We start from the raw sequence: 18,318 nt of genomic DNA, 5'->3' as shown, positions 1-18,318 counted from the left end.
AGGACATAGCTTCTAAACTGGGTCTGTGGCAGGTGGTAAGGGAACTAACAAAAGGGGTAAGCGTACTTGATCTCATCCTCACCAGCCACAGATGCATCTGTCAATGACAGTATCAGTAAGAGCGACCACCGCACAGTCCTTGTGAAGGTAAAGTCCCACCTTCACATTGAGGATACCCTCTATCGTGTTGTGTGGTGCTATCACTGTGCTAAATGGGACAGACTTCGAACAGATCTCACAACTCAAGACTGGGAAACCTTGAAGTGCTGTGGGCCGTCTACAGTAGCAGAATTGTACTCCAGCACAATCTGTAACCTCATGGTCCAGCATATCCCCCACTCAACCAATACCATTAAGCTAGGAGATCAACCCTGGTTCGATGAAGAGTGCAAAAGGGCTTGCCAGGAGCAGCACTAAGCGTACCTGAAAATGAGGTGTCATCCTGGTAAAGCTACCAAACAGGACTACATGTGTGCCAAACAGCATGAGCAGCAAGTATTGGACAGAACTAAGCAATCCCATAACCAACAGATAAGATCCAAGCTCTTGCATCCAGTTGTGCATGGAGGTGGAGGGAGGGAGGGAACATGTTGGAGCTGAACAGGACTTTGGTTAGGCCAAAGCTCCAGTACTGTGTGCAGTTCTAATCACCACACTAAAGGAAGGATGTGATTCCACTAGAGGGAGTGCGAGAGAGTTTCACCAGGATCTTGCCCGGGATGGAGCACCTCAGCTATGAAGAGATGTTGGATAAGCTGGTTATTTTCTTTGGAACAGAGAAAGTTGAGGGAGACCTGACCGAGATGTATAAGATTATGAAAAGTATGAACAGGGTGAATAGAAAACAACTGTTCCCCTTAGTCAAAGAGTCAATCAAAAGTGAAACATAATATAAAAGTTAAAAGCAGGAGATTTAGTGAGGATGTGAGAGAAAACGTGGGGTCTAGAATATGCTGCCTGGGAGGGCAGTTGCAGCAGGAAACCTCACACCCTTAAAAAGTATTTGAATGAGTGCTTCAAGTGTCATAACATTCAAAAATAAGGCCTAGTATGATAAAGTGTAGGTAGTAGTATACTTTTCGTAGTACAGACTTGATAGCCTAAATGACCTCTTCTGTACTGTATCATTTTATGATTCCTAATGCACTCCATAGATTCTTCTTCCATGTTGCCCTTGCCTATCTGATTTTTCCAGTCAGTATGCAGATTACAATTATCTATAAAAATTGCAATGTCCTCCTGAGACATCTCCATTCTTTCCTGATTTACACTTTGTCCTTCTAGTGAGGCAATTCTTCTGGGTTTATAAACAACTCTCACTCATGATTTTTTTCCCTTGATATCCTTTATTTCCATTACAACTGATTTCACATCACAATCTTTTCCACCCGTATTACTACTCAGCAACACATTACCATCTTCCATTGGTAACAAAGCTATCTCAGCTGTTTTTCCTTTTGCATCTGGTCCAAGGTGGCTGCAGAGTAGGACGCTTCAGCCGGAACTCGTCCATCCCACACGCTCTTTTTCTTTTTATCCTCTTTGTTGCTCTTTGTGTCTTTTTTTCCTTCTTCCCTCCCAATCTCCAACAACTCCTGGCGCCCTGGCAACTCTCAGCCTCTGATGACTCCCTGGCATCAGCACAGACACGAGATGTCCTCTCAGCCTGGCATAGTGGCCTCCTTTGGCATCCTCCCAGCGTGGTGTGGCAGTTTTCCTATGGTACTTGGTGGTCTCTCAGCCTGCCATGGCCTCAATGTGGTGTCCCTGTCTCAAGGTGATTCCAGAGCAAGCTCCCAGCCTCATGAACCTTAAGGTAAAGCCCAGCGCAGTCTGGAGCCCAGAGTGGACTGGAGGCTAGGTGCCAGTGTGGTCAGGGTTAGAAGACTGTTGCTCTGAACTTTTTATTTCTGCAATGCTGGATTTTTTATTTCTCTATTTTCTAAGATCTTGTAACTGAAGAAGCTGTAACTAGGTACCTCTGTACATAAGATGGCGCTGTAATTGGCAACTTACAAACTTCCCACTGTACTCATTTGAGTACATGTGACAATAAGGCTAATTCTAACTCTAATTTTTGTCTATTCTTCTGGAATTTGCATACCCTTGAATTTGAGTTTCCAGTTTTGGTCACCCTGCAACAATGTCTCCATAATAGCTAACAAGTCATGTTTATTTATTTCAATTTGTGCCAAAATCTCATTTGTCTTGCATCAAGTGCTAAGTGAGTTCAGGTCAAGAGCTGTAAAATTAAACTTTTAATCATTATTACTCTGCCTGGTTCTAATTTCTGCTGCAATCTTCTCTGTATGTTTTGTAGCACTTCCTGTCACACTTCAATCATCATTCACCTCATTACTACCGTGCAACTATGCTCTCTCTCATTTCTTGTTGCTTTTTTAAACTTCTCTTCAACTGAACCCTTGCCCTGACTAGTTAGTTTAAAGTCCTATCTACAACCCCAGTTACATGATTCACCAGGACACTGATCCCAGTATGATTCAAATGAAGCCCATCCCAATGGAAAAGCTCCCTATTTCCCCATTAGTAGTGCCAGTGCACACAAATTAGCACCCATTTTTCCTGCACCAATCCTGAGACATGTAGCTACCTCTCTAATTCTAATTATCCTGTGTCAATTTGCACATGGCTCAGTAGTAATCTAGAGATTATTTACATTGTAGTTCTGCTTTTTTATTTTAGCCTCAAGCTGCTTGTTACCCCTCAGGAGAATCTTTTTCTTTGTCTACCTATGGTGTTGGTACTTACGTGGACTATGAAAACTGAATCCTTCCACTCCCACTGCAAGATTCTCCAAGCCCAGAAGAGATATCCTGATTCTTGGCACCAGGTAGCCTACTAGTTAGGGAATAGATACTGGTTTCTGTGGCAAAAAGTATCCTGAGGCTGTTTTACAAACCTTATGTCAAGGTTCAGGACATATCAACACATATCACTTCATGCCACACACCAAGCCTGCCCTCATTCCCAAATATCTATGCAACAGATAAGAATACCTTAAGAAAAAGAAGCAGGCTTGGGCCATTCTAATATCATGCCTGATGTGACTGTGGTCTCAAATCAATATTCTTTCTTGATCTCCACATACCTTTACTCCCTTAAAGACACCTGTCTAACTCGGCTTTGAATATAATCAAAGTAATAAATATCATTATATACCAGCTTACACTGCTGTCTCATGAAGATGATTACAAAGACTGATGACCCTCTAGGAAAAGAATTCCTCCTCATTTTCATCTTAATTGTCAACGCTTTAGTTTGTAACTGTGTCTGCAGTTTTTGGTCTTCCCCATGAGGGGAATCATTCTTGCACCATTTATCCTTTCAAGGCTGTCAGAATCTTGCACATTCACAAAATTCACTTTTCATTCTTCTAAACTCCAATAGTTAGTCTACAGAACATTGAATAGCACATCACAGGAACAGGCCCTTTGGCCCACCATGTCTGTGCCAATCATGATGCCAATCTTAACTAATCTCATCTGCCTGCACATGGTCTATATCCCTCTATTCCCTGCCTGTTCATGTGTCTGTCTAAATGCCTCTTAAACATTGCTATGGTATCTAGTTCTACCACCTTCACTGGCAGTGCATTCCAGGCACCTACCATCCTCTGCATAAAAACCTGTCTCACACATCTCCGTTAAACTTGCCCCCTCTCACCTTAAACCTATACCTCCTAGTATTTGACATTTCCACCCTGCGAAAAAGTTTCCAACTCTCCACCCTATTCATGCCTCTCATAATTTTATATGCTTCTATCAGGTTGTCTCTCAGCGTCTGACAATCTCGCAAAATTAATTTAAGCTTGCCAGCCTCACATTATAGTTAATTCACTCTAATCCAGGCGATATCCTGGTAAACCTCCTTTGCATCCTCTCCAAAGCTTCAACATTCTTCATGTAGTGTAGCAACCAGAATTGTACACAATGCTCCAAGTGTGGCCTAACTGAAGTTTTGAACAGTTGCAACATGACTAGTCAACTTCTATAGAAGACCAATCTGTTCAACCTATCCTCTTAAGAAAGTTGCTATATCCCAGAGATCAACCTAGCGAGTCACCTCCTTGACTAAGGAGTTTGGGACTGTACACAACACTCTAGGTACAGTATTACTAATGCCCTACCTTTATACACAATCCCCCTTGTAATAAAGGCCAGCATTCAATTGCCTTTTCAATTTCTTGTTTTACCTTTGACATCATTATTTGTGATTCATAAATGAGGGCTTCCAGACTCCAATATCACAGCAGTTTGCAACTCTTTCCATTGAAATTATATGCTTTTGTTCTATTCTTTTTTGAACAACTTTGAACAACAGTGCTAACCACTACCAGTTTGTGACTAAGATTGGATTGTGGCCACCATCCTCTTTTGTTGACTGGGTCTGAGGGCTGTCTGGTTTACAATGGCAGAGGCAAGTCGTAGAGCTGAGTCTTGATGAGAAAAGGCTCTTGTCCTAAACAAGATCTAATTAATTGCATGATAGCAATCATGTACAGTTTATATTCATAGGTTAGACATTGTTACAGAGACTATGAGGAAACTGAGGATATAGGTCTTCATTGTCAAAGATCCTGAAACGGTCTGCCTTTTCCCACTCAAGAACTTATAACATCATCAGATTGAATGGATCTTAATGCAGTCTTCAATGTTAATCCTTTCAGAACCATTGTCTTGTACAACCTCCTCCCACAAACAGTTTTCCACGATTAACGTTCATATGCTTGTGTACATAAACGTACATTAATGCCACTGCCCACATTTCCTCCAGTCTCTGACCGTAGAAAACAGGCAGTCTCAAGGTTTCACAGTTCTTCCACAATACATTCTTTTTCATCTTGAAAGATTGGTGGGTCTTTGGCTTGAGGACTATTGACATTGATTCTGTTCTCAACCCTGTGAGTTCCACAAAATCTCTCTACACTAAAGGACTTATTAGCTCTTGGATATCAGTCAATGATAATATCAGTCCTGCTAAATCAGGCAGCAGATCCATTTCCTTTTCAGGAGCACCCTTGATCTCTTACAAATTTTAATTCCCAGTCTGCTGATAAACCTATTTTGCAGCATTTAGACTATTTATATGAAGGTGTGAATTCGATTAAACATCGTCATTCACCCTCAGTACTCCTGTATTGGTGAACCTAATATGTCATATCTTCAGTCATATTAGATAATGGTTGCAGTTGACTCAGCTCTGTTGCTGGTACTGACGTTTCTTCTTGGAGAGATGTTGAATTTAGTTCTTCCTCTTAAACGCGGGTTGTTTCATCATCTGACATAAATTTAAATCATTCCACTTTCTTCATCATAGTGTGTGGTGGTGCCAAATTTCAGTTAAAGATTGATTAATGAGTTCAAATGGGTTGTGCTGCTCATTCTTTTTCACATTGGCTGCATCTTCTTGCAAACTTTGCTAGTTTTTTCATCTGAATTTTCTTCAGTGCTAAACCAGATTTTGACGTGGTAACCAAAATATTTGAGGGTCAATGATTGTGTGCTGCACCCAGCTCTCTTCTATTGGGAGCAATGTCAATGAGGTTCTGTTTGGGTTGTAGGATCTGCTGTAGCTGAACTCTGTCATAGACAACGTCAGCATCCTGCACCACAATGTCCTTGTCCTCATCCTTGGAAGACTGGATCTGCTCCCCCAGTTCTTCCATTGCTAGGACATCACTTCATTGTCTGTTCCAATTGTGCAGGGCACAGCAGGGCCAGGATGATGTGGTTCATTCTTTCTAGGCTATACCAGAGCGTCCCCTAAGATCAGTCCAAGAACTGGAACCACTTCTTGACGAGCCCTGTACTTTGCTCACCCCAGCACCAGTTGATGCATGGATGGCATTGTAACAGAGCTCTGCATCAGTCGTGGTGTTGTGTCCTGGTTGCTTTGGTAGTCCTTGTCACCAGTAAATAGCCTTATAAGTCATCTGGACTCTTAATGCATAAGAGTGCTCCAGAATGTACAAGTCATGGGATTTGTCAGAGTAGTAGGGACACAGCTCCAGGAAGTGATAATGGATCACAAATCAATTGGACAATAATTAAGTGGAAACTCTTTCTAATAATTAAGTCAGCTGTGTTGTGATATGACCCTCTAAGTGCCATGAATGTATTATTGATGGCACCCTCCACCTGAGGGATGCTAGATATATTCCCAAATCCTACTGCACAAGCTGTGGCACTGACTTCATCATGGGGGAATGAAATGAGCTGGTGTGTGACCTTGCACAGATGTGATTGGTCATTGCCCTGATATTTTTGTGAGTGTATGACTGAGAGATTCCACGCAGGTCACCCTCGCTCCCCAGGAGCAGCCAATCAAATGAGGGTTTAGTTCAGCTGTGACTTTCCCACCCACTAGGAATGGATGGCATCTCGCTCTTACCTTCCTCGGGTCCCATTCCAGCATCCGGTACAGTTCCATCACCATGTCCCACACTAGCAGGAGCCTGCATAGGCATTGTGCCTCACTCATCCCCAGGATATGGAGAGCTGTAGGTCTCCTGTAAATTCCACCTATCCAGAGGGGCCCTGTGACCTCTCCCTGAGCTGACTGCTCGCCTGTTTCTGAGCCAGTCAGCTGCTGCTCCTTACTTTGCCACCAGCCTTGATCTTCCTGCCTCTGCCTGCACCTTCTTTGGAAGCCAGTCACAGCAACCAACATGCCCCCAGCAGCAGCGCCTTTAACTCAGTGGAAAGGACCTAGACTGGGCACAGAAGGAGTAAAAGAGTTTCTTCAAACTCAGAACAGTCATCGGTGGCGTGTCCTGATGAGGGCCAAGCACATTTCACTCAGTAAGACATGTTAGATACAGATAACAGGGGGAGATAAGATCATGCCATAAGAAATAGGAACAGAATAAGGACAGTCTCTCCTTCGAGTCTGTCCCACTATTTATTAATATCATGACTGACCCAATATTCCTCACAATTGCTTTCCTGCATTTTACCCATTACCCTTGATTCCCCAACTGATGAAGAATGTATCTATCTCAGCCTTAAATATGCACAAAGAATCTGCCCCACAGTTCTCTGTGGCAACAAGTTCTGAAGTCTCACAACCCTCTGAGAGAAGAAATTCCTCCTCATCTCAGACTTAAATTGACACCCCTTTATTCTGAGTCTATGCACCCTGGTCCTAGACTCTCCCATGAGGGGAAGCATCCTCTCAGCATTTACCCTGTCTGCTTTAAACCACATTTAGCATCATCATGTGCAACAACTTGGTAAAGGTGCCACGCTTGTTGAGTGGCAAACCCATTTAGCGGAAAGGGAGTGCAGCACCATCCTCCTAACCCTACACCTAAATACCAAATACTGCAGCTCATTCTGCATTCAGCACAGACAATTGTTACACTTAGATATTAAATGAAGACTCAATGTGTGTGGTTCACACAAGAAGTTGCAAGAATAATATTTCCCCTCAGCCAGCATTGGTCTTTTGCTGATAACTATTGAGATGTCCAAGTTCAATTTACAAGCACTAATGGCATGTAGCAAATTGCCCTTGACCTTTGTGTACCCTCAATCTGAAGGCATAGTAAGTGGACAATAAAAGGATTGCACATCTAATGTAGCTGCACTTTGCAAACATCTGCTTCATGTTATTGTTGCTACAATGTCATGGTGTCAGCAAACATGGATCCTGGGCACTTGGCCATCAAACTGACACTTACTCTGCCTGTGTTATGCATTGTTCCAGCCATTTTGTTGTAGATTTTCTTATCTAGAGAAGAAAAAGTGAATGGCAGGAACACAGCCCACAGTGGACACCATCAGCAGTGGGCTGTATCTGGTTACCAGGTACCCCCTACTGAGCCTGCATTGCACAATCCTATTACACTACCCTGACAGCCCTTATTGACGTATTCTCCCAAAGTGGTGATCCACCACATTGAGATTTGTATACAATTGTCCATTCTGACCCGAACATATTAATGATGCCCACCTCACTCCTTTACGGTCTTCCTGTGAAGGCTGTGGTGGTGGTCACATCAGTAACCTCCACTCCCACAGTCTACCATGTCCTCTGATGCTGCTCCACAATACCCCATTCACCTTGAGTTTCCCCCACCACAATCCTTATCCCCACTTCTTCAAATTCCTCTGGATTACCCCAACAGTTTGTTCACAGTCTAGTGTAACTAACCATACTTGATACTTCCAGTATGCTGAGGTCAAAATATGTGCATGCTCAAGAGTAAATTTTCTTAATAATGAATTACATCTGCATTCTCTACTATTTTATACCATTTGTGCCACAGTGATTCTTGTAGAATACCTTTAATCTTGAATACTTTTCTACCTGGACCATATATTTTCATCCCTAAAGCCTATAATTTCTGCTTCTTTACCTATGGTAAATGATCTGATAAGGCAATGACATGATTCCCTGTATCAAACTTAAAATCAATTGGCTAATCAGTGATAACTGATTCCACTTGGAATGCACTGATTTTCTTATCTTAGACCATAAGACCATAAGACATAGGAGCAGAAATTAGGCCATTTGGCCCATCGAGTCTGCTCCGCCATTCAATGATGGCTGATAAGTTCCTCAACCCCAATTTCCCGCTTTCTACTCGTAACCCTTGATCCCCTTGATAATCAAGAACCTATCTATCTCAGTCTTAAATGTACTCAATGACCTGGCCTCCACAGCCTTCTGTGGCAGTGAATTCCATAGATTCACCACTCTCTGGCTGAAGAAGTTTCTCCTAATCTCTGTTCTAAAAGGTCTTCCCTTTACTTTAAGGCTGTGCCCTCGGGTCCTAGTCTCTCCTACCAATGGAAGCATCTTCCTAACATCCACTCTGTCCAGGCCATTCAGTATTCTGTAAGTTTCAATTAGGTCCCCCCTCATCCTCCTAAACTCCAATGAATTTAGTCCCAGAGTCCTCAAATGTTCCTCATATTTTAAGCTTTCCATTCCTGGGACGTTCACGTAAACATCTTCTAAACCCACTCCAGGGCCAGTACATGCTTCCTGAGATATGGGGCCCAAAACTGCACACAACACTCCAAATGTGACCTGACCAGAGGCTTATAAAGCCTCAGGAGTACATCTCTGCTTTTATATTCAAGTCCTCTCAAAATAAATGCCAACATTGCATTTGCCTTCCTGACTACTGACTCAACCTGCAAGTTTACCTTGAGAGAATCCTGGACTAGAGCTCTCAAGTCTCTTTGCACTTCAGACCTCTGAATTTTCTCCCCATTTAGAAAATAGTCCATGCTGTTATTCTTCTCACCAAAGTGCATGACCTCATACTTTCCTAAGTTGTACTCCATCTGCCACTACTTTGCCCACTCTCCTAACCTGTCCAAATTCTTCTGCAGCCTCCCCACCTCTTCAATACTAGCTGTCCCTCCACCTATCTTTGTATCATCTGCAAATTTAGCCAGAATGTTCACAGTTCCTTCATCTAGATCATTAATGTACAAAGTGAAAAGTTGTGGTCCCAACACTGACCCTTGCGGAACACCACTTGTCACCAGCTGCCATCCTGAGAAAGACCCTTTTATCCCCACTCTCTGCTTCCTGCCAGACAGCCAATCTTCTATCCATGCTAGCACCCTGCCTCTAACACTGTGGGCCCTTATCTTACTCAGCAGCCTGCTGTGTGGCACCTTGTCAAAGGCCTTCTTGAAGTCCATGTAGATAACATCCATTGGCCCTCCTTAGTCTACTTTGCTCGTTACTTCCTCAAAGAATTCTAGCAGATTTGTCAGGCATGACTTCCCCTTGATGAAACCATGCTGACTTTGCCCTACTTTACCATACACTTCCAAATATTCAGAAATCTCATCCTTTACAATGGACTCCAAAATCTTACCCACGACTGAGGTTAGGCTATTCGGCCTGTAATTTTCTGTCTTTTTCCTTACTCCCTTTCTAAACAGGGGTGTCACGTTAGTGATTTTCCAGCCCTCTGGGACGCTCCCTGACTCTAGTGATTCCTGAAAGATCTTCCACTATCTCTTCAGCTATCTCCTTTAGAATTCTGGGGTGTAGTGCATCTGGACAAGGTGATTTATCCACCTTCAGGCCAATCAGTTTTACTAGCACCTTTTCCTTGGTGATGGCCACCACACTCAGCTCTGCCCCCTGATTCTCTTGAATTTTTGGGAGACTACTCGTGTCTTGCACCGTGAAGACTGACGCGAAGTAATTATTCAATTCCTCAGCCATTTCCTTGTTCCCCACTACTATTTCTCCACCGTCATTTTCCAGTGGTCCAATGTCCACTTTTGCCTCTCTTTTGCCCTTTATATATCTAAAGAAACTCTTACAGTCGTCATTTGTATTACTGTCTAGCTTCCCCTTATATTTAATCTTCTCCCTCCTTGTTTCTTTTTTTGTTGCTCTCTGTTGGTCTTTGTAAGCTTCCCAGTCCTCTGGTTTCCCACTGCCCTTTGCCACATTATATGCTTTCTCTTTTGCTTTTATGCTATCCCTGACTTCCTTAGTCAGCCATGGTTGTCTCATCATCCCTGTGCCATGCTTCTTTTTCCTAGGAATGAATTTTTGCTGCGTCTCCTGAATTACTCCCAGAAACTCCTGCCATTGCTGTTCCACTGTCTTTCCTGCTAGGCTTCTCTTCCAGTCAATTATGCCCAGCTCCTCCCTCATACCTCAGTAGTTGCCTTTATTCAGCCGCAATACCATTACCTCTGATTCTATCTTCTCCCTCTCAAATTGCAGAGTAAATTCAATCATTTTGGAACCTAAGGGTTCCATTACCCCAAGCTCCCTTATCAAGTCTGCCTCATTGCACAACACTAAATCCAGTATTGCCTGTTTCCTTGTGAGCTCCACCATGAGCTGCTCCAAAAAGCCATCTCTAGACATTCCACAAACTCCTTTTCTTGCAATCCACTACTAATATGATTTTCCCAGTCCACCTGCACATTGAAATCCCCCATGATCACTGTGACTTTGCTGTTCTTATACACCTTTTCTATCTCCTGGTGTATCTTGCGCCCCAGCCCCTGGCTACTGTTTGGAGGCCTGTACCCAACTCCAGCTTGCAGTTCCTCAATTCTACCCACACAGATTCTACACCATCTAACCCTACTTTGTTTCTTCCTATTGATTTAATTTCATTTCTCACTAATAAGGCAAACCCACCCCCTCGGCCCACCTGCCTATCTTTTCGATAGGATGTATATCCTTGGATAGTCAGTTCCCAAACTTGATCCCCTTGCAGCCACGTCTCCAAGTTGCCTATCACGTCATACCTGCCAGTTTTAATCTGTGCCACAAGCTCATCTTGTGCTGGTGAGTCTACCATATCTTTTAATAGTAACTTTTTAACTTTTTGCTGCTGTGTGAGTGTGTCCTACATCCACACTTCTTCTGGAAGTCATCTGTAGTTTTCCAGATACAGCTCTTTTTTAATTCTTAGGCAATACTTGTGCATGTGAGATTACATTGTTCCACAGCATTGACACGGTCTCTTGCATCTGCTGCCAGACCTACTCTGTGCACTGTCTTGTGTCTTTAGGGTTTTAAAACTTTATAACTTGATTAGATTCTGTTGCTTTCTTGTGGCAAGGCTATCCTTCTCATCTCAGAATTTCCCTGTGATTCTACCTGCTTTTTGCTTCTAGCACTATCTGAATGGAGAGGTGATTTTATAGTAATTTTATATTAGACTACCAATTCTGAGAGCCAAGTCATGATCTGGGGCCAAGTTTGAATCCTACTCTGGTAGTGGTGAAACTTTAATTCCATAAAAATCTGGAATAAAGGATTAAATGATGACCATGAAACTATTGTCAATTGTTAGAAAAATCCTTTCTGATTAATTAATTTCCTTTAGAGAAGGAAACTGCTGTCCTTACCTGATCTGGCTTAAAACTGACTCCAGACCCACAGCAATGTGATTGTCTCTTACCTGCCCCATGGGAATTCAGGGATGGACAATAAATGTTGGTCTGGCCAGTGAAGCCCATGCCCTGTGATTGAATGAATAAAACAAAGCTTTCTACAAAATCCAATCTTCTTTTAACTGTCATAAATCTGTAAAAGACTCATCATTGATTCTAACAGCAAATCTGTTCATGTAAGTTCTGATATCAAACCTCCATAGTAACAGTTTTCCACAGTCTGCAGAGATCATTAATGAAGTTATTTACACATTCCCCTGTATGCTGACCTCTTCAGTAAAAGGTTGATCTTGCAGGTAAAATTAATTGTCAAAAGTTGTTTTTTTTTCCTCTATTCATTCATGAGATGAGGGCATTGCTAGCTAGGCAGAATTTATTGCCCAGAGGGCAGTTAAGCATCAATCACATTGCTGTGGGTCTGGAGTCACATGTAGGCCAGACCAGGTAAGGGTGGCAGTTACCTCCCTAAAGGACATTAGTGAACCAGATGGGTTTTTCCCCTGACAATTGATTCACAGTCATCATTAGATTCTTAATTCCAGATATTTATTGAATTCATGCTATGGGCATTTGAACCTGGGTCCCCAGAACATTATCTGGGTCTCTGGATTGACACCCTAGTGATAATACCACCAGGCCATCGCCTCCCTGAAGTTGTTGAACTTCAGCAAATATATCTGCTTTCTTTGATGTTTTGATGAGCTATAATGTCAGCAGCTGTAGGTCCTTAGGAATTCAACAGTGTATTGATTTATTTTGTATCTGATTTAGTGCTCGGCTTGGAAGCAATTCTATAGCCTTTGTTCTATTTGGTCTATCTTGATATAAAATCTGTCCACAAGTAATATTTTCTTGCCATTTCTTCCTAATGTGATCATTATTCTTCCTTTAATGCTTGTCATTTTTCAATATTTCAATGCTGCTTTAATTTTTTTACACCCCCACCCCCTGTGGAATCTTAATGCTATAATATAACATTATTTTCCTTGTTCAAAAATCTTTGCACCTCTTTACAGCTTACTGGGGTTTTTACCTTTCTTTAACAATAAAAAGGGAGGCTTCCTACCTTCTGCAGCTAAATGAATGGTGTAAAAGTGGGTAAATGGACAATTTCCCACCTTTTATGGTCTGATAAGCAATGTGTTTGTCCTTTCCTCTGGCCTTCTCACATAAAGCCTTGTACCCACAGCGTTATTAAATTCTTCCTGTCTGAACCTTCATTTAAGTTATAGATTTCTCATTCTGATCACTCTTGACATCAAGTTTGGTGGTTGACTGGGTCTAAGGGATGAATTGCTAGTGTGGAGGAAAACCATTTGTGATACTTAACAAGCGAAGAAAACCTCTCTTAAACAAGTTTTGTTTTTTGTGTGATAACAATTGGTTACAGTTACATTAATAAGTGAGATGTGTTTGCAAAGGCTATGAGGAGATCTTTATATGTGTCTTCATCCTACAGGATCCTAAGATGTTTCCTATCAAAGTCTTTATGACATCATCAGAATGGTCGGTGCTTAAAGCAATCTCCAATATTAACCCTTTTCCTACCATTGCCTTATTCAACAAATTTCACATTTTCCACATTATGTCCTAGCTCTGATTTTTATACACTCACTTAGAGACTCTTCCTATTCTCACAATTTGATTCCCTACTTATCTTTGTAACTTCAATAGATTTGTCCGCAATACAGCCAATCCCTCCCTTAAAATATTAAAATAGATTATAAACAGTTGGAGCCTCAGCCTTAATCCCTATGGCTCTCAAATAATTGCATTTTGCAAATGTTTCACTTTATTCAAGAAAACAATAAAGCAGCAGGTTGGAAACTATAGGCCAGTTTGTCTAACATTTGTCATCATAAAAATACTGGAATCCCATTATAAGGAAATGGCAAGAGAACACTTACAAAATTATACTACAATCAGGCAGAGGCAACCTGGTTTTGTAAATGGGAAATAATGCTTTACGAATGTAGTAATCTTCTTTAAAGTATTAACTCATGGGGAAGAGCAGAGAGCAACAGAAATGGCAGATGATTATGAGTTGGTTCATAAATCAAAGTTTGGTTTTCGACATTAATTTCAACCTGTGAGGGATAGAAATTGGGGAAAAGAAAAATCCTCAGGTGGCAAGGGAAGAGGAGATCTCATTGAAGATGGTAAAGATAGTTTACCACAGGGTAGAAAGGAAACCCATGAGGGTGAAAGAGAAGTTATAAACTTCAGCTGTTATCACTGTAATAAAGAAGGCCACATGAAGTCACAGTGTTGATGGTTTAGAAAAAGCACTGGAAAGACAGATTTGGGAAAACAGGGTAAGCCAGTGAGCTTTGTTGAAGTGCTAAAGGAAAACAAAACGTTTGAAGCTAAAAAGCTGCAAAAGAATTTACTGGTGAGAGTGATGCATATTGAAAAGCCAGTGGATAATCAGGCAACTGAGGTGTTACAGGAAGTATATCCTGGGATTTTTCCCGACTACGTGGCTACAGGTGGAAACAGAAGGAGAAACCAAAGAATAAAGATAAGGAAGTTGAAGTTCAACAATCAGAGACTATGTTTGATCAAATGGTTGAGAATAAAACATGAACAGGTGGAGGACGAAGTGAATATATTTAGTACAGAAAATTTAGCTGAATTACAATGGAAAGATGAAAAACTAAAGCAGTTGTATCAAAAAGAAGAGTTTATCCCAGAATGTTTCTATCTTAAAAATGATGTCTTGATGGGGAAATAGAGACCATCACATATTCAGGCAGATGAGAAATGGGCAGAAGTTCATGGAGTTGTATTACTGGTGGGTTCTGGAAAGGAGGTATTGCGGGTAGCATATGAATTTACAGTTGGAAGTCATTTGGGAGTAAGGCAAACTCAAGCAATTATATAAAAGCATTTCTATTGGCCTGGACTGCATAAGCATGTGATTGAAGTTTGCCTCACATGTCATATGTGTCAGCTAAATAGAAAACCTCAGGCAGTGATAAAACCAGCACCTTTAATACCCATTCCCGCATTTGAGGAACCTTTTACCGAGTCTTAATTGATTGCAAAGGACCGCTATCTAAAAAAAAAGTGGGAGTCAGTATTAGGTGTAGAGCTGGATGAACACACCAGGCCAAGCATCATCAGAGGAGCAGGAAGGCTGACGTTTCGGGCCTAGACCCTTCTTGGAAAAGCCTTCCATTTCTGAAGAAGGGTCTATGCCCGAAACATCAGCCTTCCTGCTCCCCTGATGCTGCTTGGCCTGCTGTGTTCATTCAGCTCTAGACCTTGTTATCTCAGATTCTCCAGCATCTGCAGTTCCTACTATCTCTGGGAGTCAGTATTTGTTGGCCATAATGGATGCATCTACTAGATTTCCAGAGGCTATTCCATTATGCAGCATCATGGTTAAAAGCATTGTAGAAGAATTACTGAAATTTTTCACTAGATATGGCCTACCCACAGAGATACAAACAGATCAAAGGTCAGATTTTATGTCAGAGTTATTCAAGGAAGTTATGGAGAGGCTAGGAATAGAACAATTCAAAACAACTGAATACCATCCAGAATTGCGGGAAGCATTAGAATGGTGGCATCAAACTTTAAAGACTATGCTAAGGGCATATAGTTGAGACTATCCAGAGGATTTGGATAATGGAATTCCATTTGTACTTTATCCAGTAGGGATGCACCTAATGTATCAACTAAATTCAGTCAATTTGAAATAGATTTTGGGCATGAGGTGAGAGGACCACTGAAATTGATTAAGGAGAAATTGGTGAGTCAAAGTTCAGAGACCAGATATTTGGACTATGTGTCAAATTTTAGGGAAAGATTAAATAGAGCAGGTGAATTAGCTAGACAATACATGAAAGTAGCACAGCATTTGATGAAACAGGAGGCAACAAGAAATCAAAAATTTGCAATTTTGCTAATGGAGATAAAGTGTTAGTGTTACTTCTAGTGGTAGGTGAAGCTTCAAAGGCAAGGTTTAGTGGGCCTTATCAAATCAAAAGGAAACTGAGTGACATGAACTACTTAATAAGAATGACAGTTAGAAAGAAATCTCACAGAGTGTACCATGTGAATGTGCTCAAAAGCTTATTTTGATAGGGAAGGAAAGCAAAAGGAGAAAGTGTTACTGGTTACAACACAGTGTGAAGAACCAAGTTCAGATGCTTCTAAATTGGACATTCCTCAAATTAAATTGGACAATAAGGTACTTCTCGAAAATTGAGATGACTAAATTACTGAGTTACCTACTAGAGGAAAATTGAAATCACCTGAAAAGAGTTATTACAATCACATGGGGAGCTATGTGGGCATAAGCTGGGAAGTACTAATCTAATTACTCATGATGTAGATATAGAAAATGCTTTTCCAATTAAGCAAAATCCTTACAGACTTAACCCTTTAAAGTTGGCACAGGTTCAAAAAGAGATTGAGTGCATGCTCAAAAACAATATAATTGAAGTGAGTTGCAGCGACTGGAGCTCACCCATAGTAATGGTGCCAAAAGCAGATGGTTTTGTGTGAATTATGTGTGGACCATCACAAAGTCAATGCAGTTACAAAATCTAATTCATATCATACTCTATGTATGCAAGACTGTGTTGAGAAGGTGGGACAAGCAACTTATATTTCAAAGTTGGACCTATTCAGAGGATACTGGCAAGTACATTTATCTGAAAGAGTGAAGGAAATTTTGGCTTTCGTGGCGCAGAATAGACTGTACCAATTTAAAGTCATGCCATTTGGTAAGAAAAATGTGCCAGCCACATTTTAAAGGCAAACCAGTGAAGTCATTTTGAATTACCCAACTTTGTGTCATACATCAATGATCTTCCATAACGCATAGAAGGAACATTTGGAGCATGTATCAGAATTGTGCAATCAACTTCAGGAAGCGGGCTTGGTAATAAACTTAGCTAAAAGTGAGTTTGCAAAAAGCCCAAGTCACTTTCCTGGGCCATCTTATCGAACAAGGACAGATCGCTCCGAGGGATGTGCAAGCAAAAGTTATTGGGGAGTTTCCCATACCATTGATGAAGAGGGAAGTACTAAGACTCCTGGGACTGAATGGTTTTTATCAGAAGTTCATACTGAATTTTAACAGTGTGGTTGCTCAATGACAGACTTTTGAAGAAGTGCAGAAAATTTCAGTGGAGAGACGAACCACTGCCTCAGTGATAGCCACATCTAATTGCACATAGCCATTCAAGATGGCTATTAATGTAGGTGATGTGGGTGTCAGTGCTGTACTCTTGCAAGAAGATGACGAGAAGATAGAAAAACCTGTTGGGTACTTTTCCAGAGAATTGAATAAAGTTCAACATAAATATTCTGCGATTGAGAAAGAAACCTTGAGCTTGGTATTGGTACTGTAACATTTCAACATCTGTATTGCCAATAAGGTTTCTGAGACTATTGCATATCTAAGGTTTTGGAGTAGATTTGTAGCTCGGGTTGTGGGTGTTGATGTTGGTTGGCTCGCCGAGCTGGTTTGTTGTTCCGCAGACGTTTCGTTACCATGCTTGGTAACATCCTCATTGCAGCCTCTGATGAAGCGTCGGTGTGTTTTCCCACCAAGCTTTTAAACTCTGGGGTCCGTTGCGATGGATTGCCTCACTTCCGGGTTTCCTCCGTAGTGGAATGTATATGGGGTCGAGTTCAATGTGTTTATTAATAGCCTGCTTTGTGGAGTGCCATGCTTCCAGGAATTCTCGTGCTTGTCTCTGCCTAGCCTGTCCCAGGATCTTGGTGTTGTCCCAGTCGAAGTCATGGTTCTTCTTGTCCATGTGGATTGAGATGAGTGAGTATTGGTCGTGTCTTTTTGTAGCCAGTTGGTGTTCATGTACTTTTGTTAGTTTCCTTCCTGTTTGTCCGATGTAGTGTTTCTCGCAGTCTCTGCAGGGGATCTTGTAGATGACATTGGTCCTGTCCATGGCGGGGAGTGGGTCTTTAGTTCAGGTGAGCACTTGTCATAGGGTTGATGTGGGTGTGTGTGCCCCTCTGATGCCCAGTGGTTGTAGAAGTCTTGTGGTGAGTTCTGACGTGCTCCTGATGTAGGGTAGTGGCTACAAAAAGACACGACCAATACTCACTCATCTCAATCCACATGGACAAGGAGAACCACCACTTCGACTGGGACAACACCAAGATCATGGGACAGGCTAGGCAGAGACAAGCACGAGAATTCCTGGAAGCATGGCACTCCATGAAGCAGGCTATTAATAAACACATTGAACTCGACCCCATATACATTCCACTATGGAGGAAACCCGGAAGTGAGGCAATCCATCGCAATGGACCCCAGAGTTTAAAAGCCAGGTGGGAAAACACACACGCTTCATCAGAGGCTGCGCTGAGGATGTTACCAAGCATGGTAACGAAGCGTCTGCGGAACAACAAACCAGCTCGG

Source organism: Rhincodon typus, chromosome 14, assembly GCF_021869965.1.
Source record: "Rhincodon typus isolate 14 chromosome 14, sRhiTyp1.1, whole genome shotgun sequence".
Taxonomy (NCBI): domain Eukaryota; kingdom Metazoa; phylum Chordata; class Chondrichthyes; order Orectolobiformes; family Rhincodontidae; genus Rhincodon; species Rhincodon typus.
This window is presented reverse-complemented; position numbering follows the sequence as displayed.